A 10,963-nucleotide genomic window follows, 5' to 3' on the forward strand; every position below is an offset into this window, starting at 1 on the left:
AGCAAAGCATATGGCAATTGCCTTTATCTCGTGAACACTGTCCCAAAGATGTTCTTCTCAAGTCAGATGAAACTGAATAATATGTTTTAATATCACTGCAGGCCAATTTTGACCTTTAAATATTAATATTTAAATATTAATGAAATAGCAGGAGGAAAGCAGACTGATAGATGTAATACAAGTCAGACAAAATAGCATAGTAAAATTATATCCTGCACTGAAATTCTCATTAGTGATAATGAGATATGCACCTATAATCCATGATCTGAAGATGTATTCCAGAAAATCCAGGTATTCTAAATGATCAGAAAATTTTGCTAAGAGTAGTTATTTTATAACTTTAAGGGCAATTCTTTAAGAGATAAAATGTCAGACACCTGTAGTTATGCATCTAAGTGGACTTTTTTCTTTAAATTGGACCCTTATTGGATTTGTTTCCTAAAATGTTTCACCCAAGTGTCTCCTTACATTCCAAGAGTATAGGAAAATCTTAATCTTTACGCAGTTTGAAAAATCTTAATCTTTACATAGGTCTCAATAGTAGCTCACTAGTCTATTCTTTATTAAACAAAGTGGATTTCTCAAACACACCTTGAGTACTGCTTATTATACTAAAGCTGTCTGAGAATACTGGAAAATTACACGTTGAAATCATAAACATTTTCCCATTACATGTGATATAACAAGACAGAGATATAATTTTAAAGGAGGATCGGTTCTTCTTTCAGTACCTTCACTGCAAAATAAAAAGGCAAAATCACAGAAGTCAGGTAGAGACACTGCGAGCTTTCAAATCATTCACACTTAGTATCACATGTACAAATCTACAAGACGGTTTTGAAAACGTGACTGAAAGAATCTGATTTAAAACCAAGGGAAACAAGACATTAATAATGAACAAGAGCTTAACAGACTCACAGTTGCTGCCTCAGAGGTCTGTCTCTGCTGAAGCTGTGCTGTTTAGTGGAAAGATAATATGATGCTGCTAATTACGTCATTTAAAAATTACAATTCGTTTGTTTATCCTTTTTGAAGCTAGTTAACTACTTCAAAGGTGTGAAGTTGTAAAAGGTGTAAATGTTTAGAAATTCATGGTGGAGGTAAGGTTTAAGTTCCCTGGAGGCAGTAAATATGCTACACTAATATCAGGCTGGCCAGGGAATTCAATTTGTTATATCTCTCAGTGTCTCTCAGCATCACCTGCAGGGCCAGACATTCAATGCTTTATCTTCTTCTGTCAGAAAAAGAAAGTGACTAACACTAATTCTATGGCACAGCACAAATTACATTACTTTTGCAGGTAAAATTTATCCCAAGCAATCAGACTTCAGAGGAAGTCTCACAGCAACCAACAAATAGCTGTATGACATCGGCCAATGTGAGAATAGGGCAAGATCATGAATGTAAGAGACAACTAAAAATGCTGTTTTCACAGGGCACATATATTCTGAGGAGGCCGAGATTATTTTAAATAACACCTGTACCACCTACTCCATCCTTACAGAGCTTCCAACATAGCCTTTCCAATACTTGCATCCCCACCACCTCACCTGCAGCATGCACAGCTCCATGCCTCAGCATAACATCCAACAAAGTCTCCTGCCACCTCCTTACTCTTCCTAATGATTTTTCCTTATTTTATTGTGCCAGAATCCTGTTAACAGGTTCATGAAATTCAGAAAGAACAACTGCGGGAGCTGAGACATAGCATCTAGCTTATCCCAGACAATACGCTGCTCAAACTCAAATGAGATAAGGGTCAAGATTTTTGAGGCAGCCTCTAAGCACAGGCAATGTTTGACCTCATGACAAAGACATCTCTACTTTCAAGGTGTCAAGGTGTCAAGGTCGGTGGCTGAACGTGCCTGGGACTCCAGGGATAAGCAAAACCAAATATTTTTGTTCCAAGTTGACTACGCCTTTTTTTAAATCAAAGTTTATTTCTATAGCACTTGAAATAGCATTTTTACATCAGAAATTTTGCTCCACATTTGGTATCTGTACAGGTGACAGTTTTTGAATGCTTACACTTGCTGGGGTGTTAAGGCTTAGAAGCCTAAGATGTCACACACATCTCCTTCATTTGCCAAAACCTGCTGCACACTGTAAATATATATATATATATATATATATATGTCTTATGCTCTAGGTCTCCATGCATATCTTGGTTTATTTTTCTTGAAATGTACAAATCCCAACTCAGGATTTTTCTTTTGCCATTTTGCCATCTAAATCAGGTAGACATCTCTTGTTTTTCTTGCTTTCTTTTGCGAAATTACATAATTACAGATTAATGCATTTTGCCATTCAAGGCTGAAGTAATTCAGGCTTCATTTAAAGCCCTAAATCACCCTTTTAAACACTACACAATGAGTACATTTGCTCTCTGTCTGGAGCTTACCTATACTGATTTTCTGCCTCCTTTTCTTTGTCTTTGATTATCTTCATTCCTTACAGACATGGATAGTAAAGGGTAAAACACACTATTAATCCAAAGGATGGGCATTATAAGAGAGATATATATCTCGTATAGAAGCACTATCATTTTGAGACTAGAAAAAAATACAAATGCTTTCCATTTCACTCAATATTACTCATTTTTTTTTTACTCCATACCCTCCAAAAGAAGAATAAAGGCATAAGCACAAAAACTGTTGCAAAGCAAGCTGAATAACCAGATTGCTTTATGTTTTGTGCAGAGAGGGCTGAGAGAGTACAGGCTTTCTGAGAGACCAAGGGCTCACCAGAAGAACACAGGAAGAGCTCTAGGCCAGACTCTGTAACCAGTAGCTGTGGTTCCTTGCATATTCTGGACCTGGAACAAAGATTGACTGTTTCCATGGAAAAGCAAGCATAAGTAACTTCTGAACTCTATATAAAGGGGTATGAGGAACCCTCTAGGGAAGTACAACATTTCAACTCAATCAGGTAATACTTAGAGCCTACAAATCCAGATAAACATCTAGCACCATTTCCAAAACTGCACTTAAAGACCTTGACTACGTTAAGAATCTATTCACTCTGTACTCCCAACAGTCAATGAAGAGAGACAGACACCACTATGGAGCCCATGTCACATTTGAACCTCTTTCTGAAATGAAGGCTTTAATACAGGACCTCTCTCAATGTCCATAGTTAGATGGCAGGAATGGGAGCATGAATGATTTATTTCAATCATGCAGGACGTCTGTGGCAGAGCTGGAAGCTCTACATGTGTTTTCTGAGTCCCAGTCTCATAACAGGGTGACACTCTGCACTAATTTTTGTTATATTGTTGTTGTTTCTTTACACCTGGCAATTTACATGAGAATGTTTTGAGCTGCCAGAGTACAAGACAGTGTAGAAACTGGACTGTATGCCATGGCTGAACACTGTTTCAAACACCAAATGCTTTCTTCCTTCACTAGTAAAGGCCCTGTTAATTCTCTTCATGGACATTCCAATACCTGAAGTGCTGCATCACAATTGAAACTTCATAGACACAGCTAAGGTAAATTCCATTATAACTATCTGGGCATTATTGCTTTGTAAAGTGGACAAAATTACAAACTTTGGTCAATATATTCAGTGTCATTTGCCATATCAAGCAGTTTTCCCACATCAAGGAGTTTTGAACTCTCAATATATCCATACTCCAAACCTATATCCAGATACTCCTTACCATGTACATGACTCTCACATACAGAACCCTGGCACGCAAGTCCAAAGACATTTGCCTTCTGCTAGGTGTAAACAGCTTGAATTTCTGCATGCTAAGTGAAAAACAGAGCTCTCCTGTGACAGCCAGTCATCCGTAGGATGTGTAGGGGCAAGAATGCTCAGGAAAACAGTGGCAAGACATTGAGTAACATGCATCAAACTGAACACGATGAGCTGCAGAAGGAAAGTTGAGGACCTTTAAACAGAAACATGACATGGAGGTCTGCTATCACTACAGTAAAAAGACAAAAACATTTCCCTTATAATACTGGCACATACAACAAGTGAGAATATAGGTAAACATTTGGAACAATTTATTAGCTACCCCTTTGCTTGGTTCTGCAGTAGGTCCAGGTAGCACCTGTAATACTTTATAAACATAAGCTAGCTTCTACATTGGCTCATCTTATTCAGCATTCCCTAAAATAATGTATGGATCTTGGTATTGCTATTAGTCAGTGAGGGTTTTTTTAAGGCAGTTCAAAATGCTTATAATGTTCAAAGCAAGAATTTGCCCAAGCAGAAGACAAAGTGCTAGTTCAAATCATGTATAAGCCTGATGTGGTCCTGAGTAGTACATGCTCTTGATCTCGCATGCTTGCCATTCCCATGCACCTTACTGCAGTCTAGGGGAAGGAGTGGTAACACCTGAGAAACAGCTTTGGGAGTCTAAAAGCCATGATGGCTATGGAGATTATTAGTTATAATTAAATCAGTCACTTTGTTCCAGTAAATAATTGAGGCAGATCGTGGTTTTTCTAAGCTCTGTTTGAATTGGACTGGGACAATAAGGACAAAGAGTCATTTTATGCGACTTCTATGGTCTCCTGCCTTAGAGTTTCTGATGCTTACTCTACAGAAAAGCATATTGAAAAGTCAGGACCTTTTGTTCATGCCTGCAACCAACAGCTGAAAAGAAACTGGTATCTAGTACTGCCATGCAGCATTATTTCTCCAAGAAGAGACAATAGTGTATCTAAGAACAGTGATATTCTACTGGGTTATAAGCTTTTGTCAGGTTACATGAATGGAGACCAAAAGCACCACTGCCAGCTAAAATCACCTTGATACCTTGTGGAGGCTCTGGGTTGTCCAAGAATGGTAAAAGGTACATTAAGTAGAAAACTAAGAGAGATAGACTAGATCGTACAATCTCTAGGTGACTACATTTTTACTGATTAAACATATATGAATGAACTGTGATTTGCTTCTAATGTAGTTTTCTCTGAAATAGCTTGTCTTCAGATGAAGTACACATTCTTAGGAAGGCTGCTAGACATTGACTTCTCCTATCAGTATTACCAGAGAAGAGAGAACTGCAGTTCAGATATGTTGAGACGGCCAGATTCCACCAGGGCCAAGCCAAAAACTACAAACACCATGATTTCCCCCAGGTTTGTGTGATTGTTCAAGGTTTGACACTAAAAGAAAAGGCTCTGGAAGATACCAGAGGGGTCAAGCATGCAATGGCTTACAGTGCCAACACGACAAGATCTGTGCCTCTTCCTTCACTTAATTTTAAATGTTTGCCTATTCTGGGGCACAAGAACAGAATGGGTTGAATTCCTCTCTGATCCATTAAGAAAGACTGCCATCTCCTGGTTTCTTCAACAACAGCCTTCCAGGGAAAAAAAGTTGGTTTAGTTAAAGCTTACAGCTGGTTGTGAAGTCATGCTTGCTCTGAACCTTTAAGGGAAAATGTCACTGATAATAAAGCACAGGCAACTGAAAGTTGGAAAGGCTAATGCATTATGACTATACTATATAGGTTAAGCCAACACGTACAATAATTATATCTATAACATCTTGACACAGTTTATAAAGTCTTGAACCATAAAAGCTCAGAGTCTAATACAAGTTATTGAGCATTCTCTCATGGAGAGCTGACTGTCTGAGCTCCCACTGAGTTTTGATCAAAAAACTGCAATATTACATAACAGACTAATAATTAACTTTTCTCAGGAACATTAAAACTCCTTCAAATGCCTATCTGAAAGGGTCTTAAAAGAAACTTACACTGGTTTTAACAACATGTAGAATGATGTAAAGCAGAAGAGTAGTGTAAAACTATGGATGTAGGAGCACACCAATAGTATTGAGGAAGTGAAGGGTAAGCCACTTCAAGAAAATCAGCGGTAAGTGTATTCCTAAGTGCACCTTATGCCAAATGTGAGAATGAACTTACTTGAGATATTCTTGAGGGTAATCTGTCATTCATCATGGGTTAAAAGCATGCTCGGGTAGAGGTATCACAGTGTTCGACATGCTGTATGTTCGCTGTGTAGTTTCCTCCTCCATCCAGGTTTATAAAGATCTGGCCCCCATAATTTGTTACAAAATAGTATTTTACTATCACTATGTAAATTTTGGTGGTTAATCATAGAATCATAGAATTATGGAATGGTTTGGGTTGGAAGGGACCTTACAGATCATCCAGTTGCACACCCTACCACAGAGATACCTCCCATTGGATCAGGTTGCTCAAAGCATCATTCAACCTGGTCTTGAACACTTTCAGGGATGGGGCAACCACGACATCTCTGGGCAAACTGTTCCAGTGCCTCATCACTGTCACAGTAAAAATTTCTTCCTAATATCTAATTTAAATCTCCCCTCTTTCAGCTTAAAACCTTTAGCCCTCAGCCGGTCACTGCTCTCCCTGATAAAGAGTCCCTCCACAGCCTTCCTGCAGGCAAGAGTAAGGTTAAGAGTAATGTACTATGCCTTCTTTGTTATAGGTCCCATATGAATATATCTTTAAAATTAGTCCTTGTTTTAAAGGCTTGCTACCTCAATACAAACAGGTGGCAAGAGTTGAGAAAAACAGCTATCCTCGTCTCATCTCACAGATGAAGAGATTCTCACTGTGTGGATGAGATAAGTTAGAATGATCGCATAAGGTAATATGGACATTGTAAATAGGCATTGAGTTCTGCCTCCACAAACCTCAGACAGATGTCTTACCTGCAGAAACTTTTTTATTATTTTATAGACTAAGGAAGCAAATGTTTAAAATGTACATGTCCTTCTGAACACACGCATGCTGTCAATATTAATAAAGTTAGGGGCCTGAGTTCAAGGAGTTTAATATTAAAGGTATCAGTTCCCCAACCATAATCAGAAGAATGCTAATACCATTGTTTAGAAAATGCTTTGTTTAATTCAAGATTTTCAATCCCTTCTTCCTTGGAGAAATAAATTTGCATTGTTTGGAGTAAAGATAAAAGGAATTTTAAACTGTTACATAAAGAATATACTACACTTCAGCACAAAAATATTTATACAGTTTAAGAAAAACATAACTGTTTTAACTATGTTATTATATGTTATCCAAAATTTTTCACAATAATTGCCATTGCAGCATCCTATAAGCTTTTAGACTTCTAGGTACCTGTATGAAAATGAATAAGACTGACGAAAAGCCGTGCACTGTGTTCTCCATCATCTTTTTCACTAGCAGTACAAGAAACATAAAGCTATTACTCAAGGAAGTCAAATCTGACTTCAAATTTCAGGAACCTACTTTAAAACTGCAATTTAAAAAAAATCATAAATGGCATGATAGAATTAAAAATATTCAGCAATGAGTAGAAAATACTGTAGTGAAACTGTTCTATGATAGTTAAATAAAGGAACATTTGTCAGACAGCTTGGAGGGGGAAGTAACCTCAGTCTTTCATTCCCTTTCCTCTTCACCTACTGGAATTTTTGTGTTGAATATACTTCACAGCTAGGGTGACATCTTGTGTTCATTCTGTCCACAAAATGCCACAGATTTGTCTCCATCCAGCTGTCACACACCCAGAATGTACAAAGATCTATGGCATCGCTTTCAAATTTTATCTTCAAAGTAGTTGTAAAGAATCTTAACTGACCCTATGTATTTCACTTACTGGCTCAGCTTTCATAATCTCTTTAATTGTGACTTTATATTATTTGAACAAAGCTATTTTAAATGAAGATATGTAAATGATAAAGCAATATAAAAGACACACCCCTTCTGAAAAGGAGACAGTAATGTATTTACTAGGGTTCTTTAAATTAATGAGGGCGCTGTAAAAGGAAAGCTCTTTATGGCCAAGAAAATTATTATTCTAAAGATTACGAACCTGTCAGTCTGTAAGTTATACGCTAGCTGCTACACCTGCAGTTTGATTGATCTGTTAATTAATCACTTGATGCTACTCATAGCCTTTGCGGTAGTTTGAAAGACCTTCAGGAAGTTTCTATAAAGAAAGGAAAATATTAAAAAACGGAATGTAAAGAAAGAAAATCAATAATTTAAATGCCATCTTAATAAAAGGGATGGTGGAATAGCTGAAATAAACAGCTGTAAATAATCTCCTAATATACAACAGGAAATGTCTCATTATTATTTCATCCAGTTCAGAAAAGCAGTAAGTTACTGAGTACCCCAAAATATTGTGTAAGCTTAAATTACAAATGTCAGAAACAAGTTGTTCTGCATTGATGAAACAAAATAGAATCCAAGGTGTCATGCATGCTTTTACACCACAGTTATCCTCATGGTACCCTGCTGCCTGCCAGTAGTACATTACAAATTGCACAGTGCTCTTGTATTATGTATTATTTGTTCTCTCATTGCCTCTGTGAGAATAAAAATGTGTATAGCACCTTGTTTTCCCAGAGGATTTTTTTTGCTTGCAGTGTGTAAGTGTTAAATATAAAACTACTATATATTTATCTTGGAAATGGCAAAATTTTCTTAGGAAAAAAGTGTTATACAATTATAACAAAGTTGCACTGTGACCACTGTGATAAACAAAAGGGAGGTGATGCTTCCCTCTACTCGGCACTGGTGAGACACATGTGGAGTACTGTGTCCAGCTCTGGGCTCCCCAGTACAAGGACATGGACATACCAGAGCAAGCTCAGCGAATGGTCACAAACATGATAAAGGGATTGGAACATACCAGGAGAAAATGATAAATCTGGGAGTGTTCAGCCTGGAGAAGAGCAGGTTCAATGTGTATTGATACCTGAAGGAAAGGAGTAAAGAAGATAGAGACTTCTGTGGGGTTTCCATCCTTGGAGACATTCAAAACCTGAGCAGAAAGAGTCCTGAGCAACCTGCTCCAGCAGGGGAATGGCAATAGACAATCTCCAGAGGTTCCTTGCAACCTCAACTATTCTCTGATTTCACCACCCTCTTCATTTCAGACAGTTTTAAGCAATATTTTACACAAGCAGGGCCCTAGTGATGACGTATTTTATAGATGAGGACCAAAATATTGACTTCGTAGTAGGATGAATTTCAGTGGCAAACCAATGCATAAATGCCGTTACTGTTGAACAACAGCATTTTATACTAGGTGGCATTTCCTAGATTCAGAAGGCTTTTCGCCCATAAGCATCACTTAATCAAGATGTAGTCATAGCTATATAGCTCACTTCAGCTTAATTAAGCTAATCTCACACAATTAGCTGATCACCTTGGTAGTAGCAGGGCCGATGAAGTAGTCACAGATGTTAAGGAGTACACATACGGCTGGGTATTATCTGCAAATTGCTAGCCTCTGAGTGCAGCTACTAATGTGGTTGCGTTCCATTGCTAGAAAAGGACACAAGGAAAGTGATTTTAGTGGGTTTCCAGCAGATGTTCATATTAATTTATGGTGTTTTCATGTACAACGTAAGACATCAAAAACAGTATCTTTTCAGAGATTCTGCTTTCTGAAAATAAAACCTGTCTACCTTAACTCAGCTCTGTACCACAGCTCCAGTATCCAAAAATGACTATACACTTCTGTTCCATCTTTTCTGTATGGGATTTTGATACCTTTTGTATAAATTATCACTATTTACCTGAAATTATACAACTGAAATCAATGACTACTTTCGCACTGTTAACCAACACAAGTTAGTTAATAGCAAGTAGGAGAAAATATTTTTTAATTTAGCTTTAATGATTAATTTACTCTGGGAAATAAAATACTGAATGGCAGTATTCTGAGACATTCATCTTCAGAGACAAATTCAGAGTCTCTAATAAGGAACTCTTCAGCTGTATAAAGGCTTTGCTAACCCAAACCATGATTCCCTACAAACCTTCCTGCAAGATCATGTATAGAGAATTTGAGACGTTTTGACAACATCTCAATAACCATTTGAGAAAATCCTATTGTTAGTAATGATTGCCTGGTAAGCAGGCAATTAGGAATAAATCTATTTCACAGAAATGAGACAAGTGTTGGGGGAATTCATTATGATATCTAAGAAATGCCAAACTTCAGAGGAAAACTATTAATATGAGTTAGTGCTTTAAACTATTGACTAGACCTGTCACAATGAAATTATCATTACTGCATTTTGAGTTTTCTCTTTTGTGACTTTCCACAGTTGCATCTTGAAGAAAGAAAAAAAAAAAAAAAGAAAAAGAAAGATCATAAAATATGATTTGAACTTCCCAGAGACACACACTTCTTTGCTAGCTCTAAGCAACATCTTTTACAAGATACTGAGACAAAGCAATGTTGGAGCATGTGATACTTTGCCACCTAATGTAGTCTGTAATTTCTGAATTCCCATAATGCCATCACATCTGTTTACGCAGTTGGAAGATCATTGTTTTTCTGCAAATGCAACAAAGTTTTCCTTGTGCACCACACAGATAGCAGTCAATTTATACAGCAAATATATCCTGTTCCACGGGATCTAATACACTTTCTCATACTTTATCAATTTGGGCCTTGTGCCACACTAATACAAATTCAAAAAGACTTGACAAGTCAGCCAGGACCCAACGTGGACACTGAGGTAAGTTCTTTATGGTTTTCCTTGACCAGGGTTACCACGTTCTAATTCTTGGCAGAGCTGTGGGCGTGATGCCAGAGTGATCCAGGCAGTACTAGTTAAGGTGGGAACACGTAGACTGTGCCATGCCCAAAGCACATAATTTTCTCCTCCCTCAATGTCAGTATTAGTGCCAGCTCCCTCCGGTCTGGATTTTTAATTCACTTGATGAGCACAATGACCGTATTCCAGAAAGGAGCATCACCTGGATTAAATCCAGATCCAAATGGTAAACCTAGTCACATACATGTAAATCAGTACATACTAGGAAGAGCAAGCCCCTGTCTACATAAAAATGCATTCTGCAGACACAATATAAGGTAGCCAAGAAGAAAATATGTCCAGAACATAAATTACACTGAGCTGCAGAAACGAACTTTTACCTGCTTAAAATTCAGCCTTGAACTGCCTTTCCCTGGTGTTTTGTACCAAGAACCTTTTTTGCTGAGGG

This window comes from Cuculus canorus, chromosome 6 (assembly GCF_017976375.1).
Source record: "Cuculus canorus isolate bCucCan1 chromosome 6, bCucCan1.pri, whole genome shotgun sequence".
In the NCBI taxonomy this organism is placed as follows: Eukaryota; Metazoa; Chordata; class Aves; order Cuculiformes; family Cuculidae; genus Cuculus; species Cuculus canorus.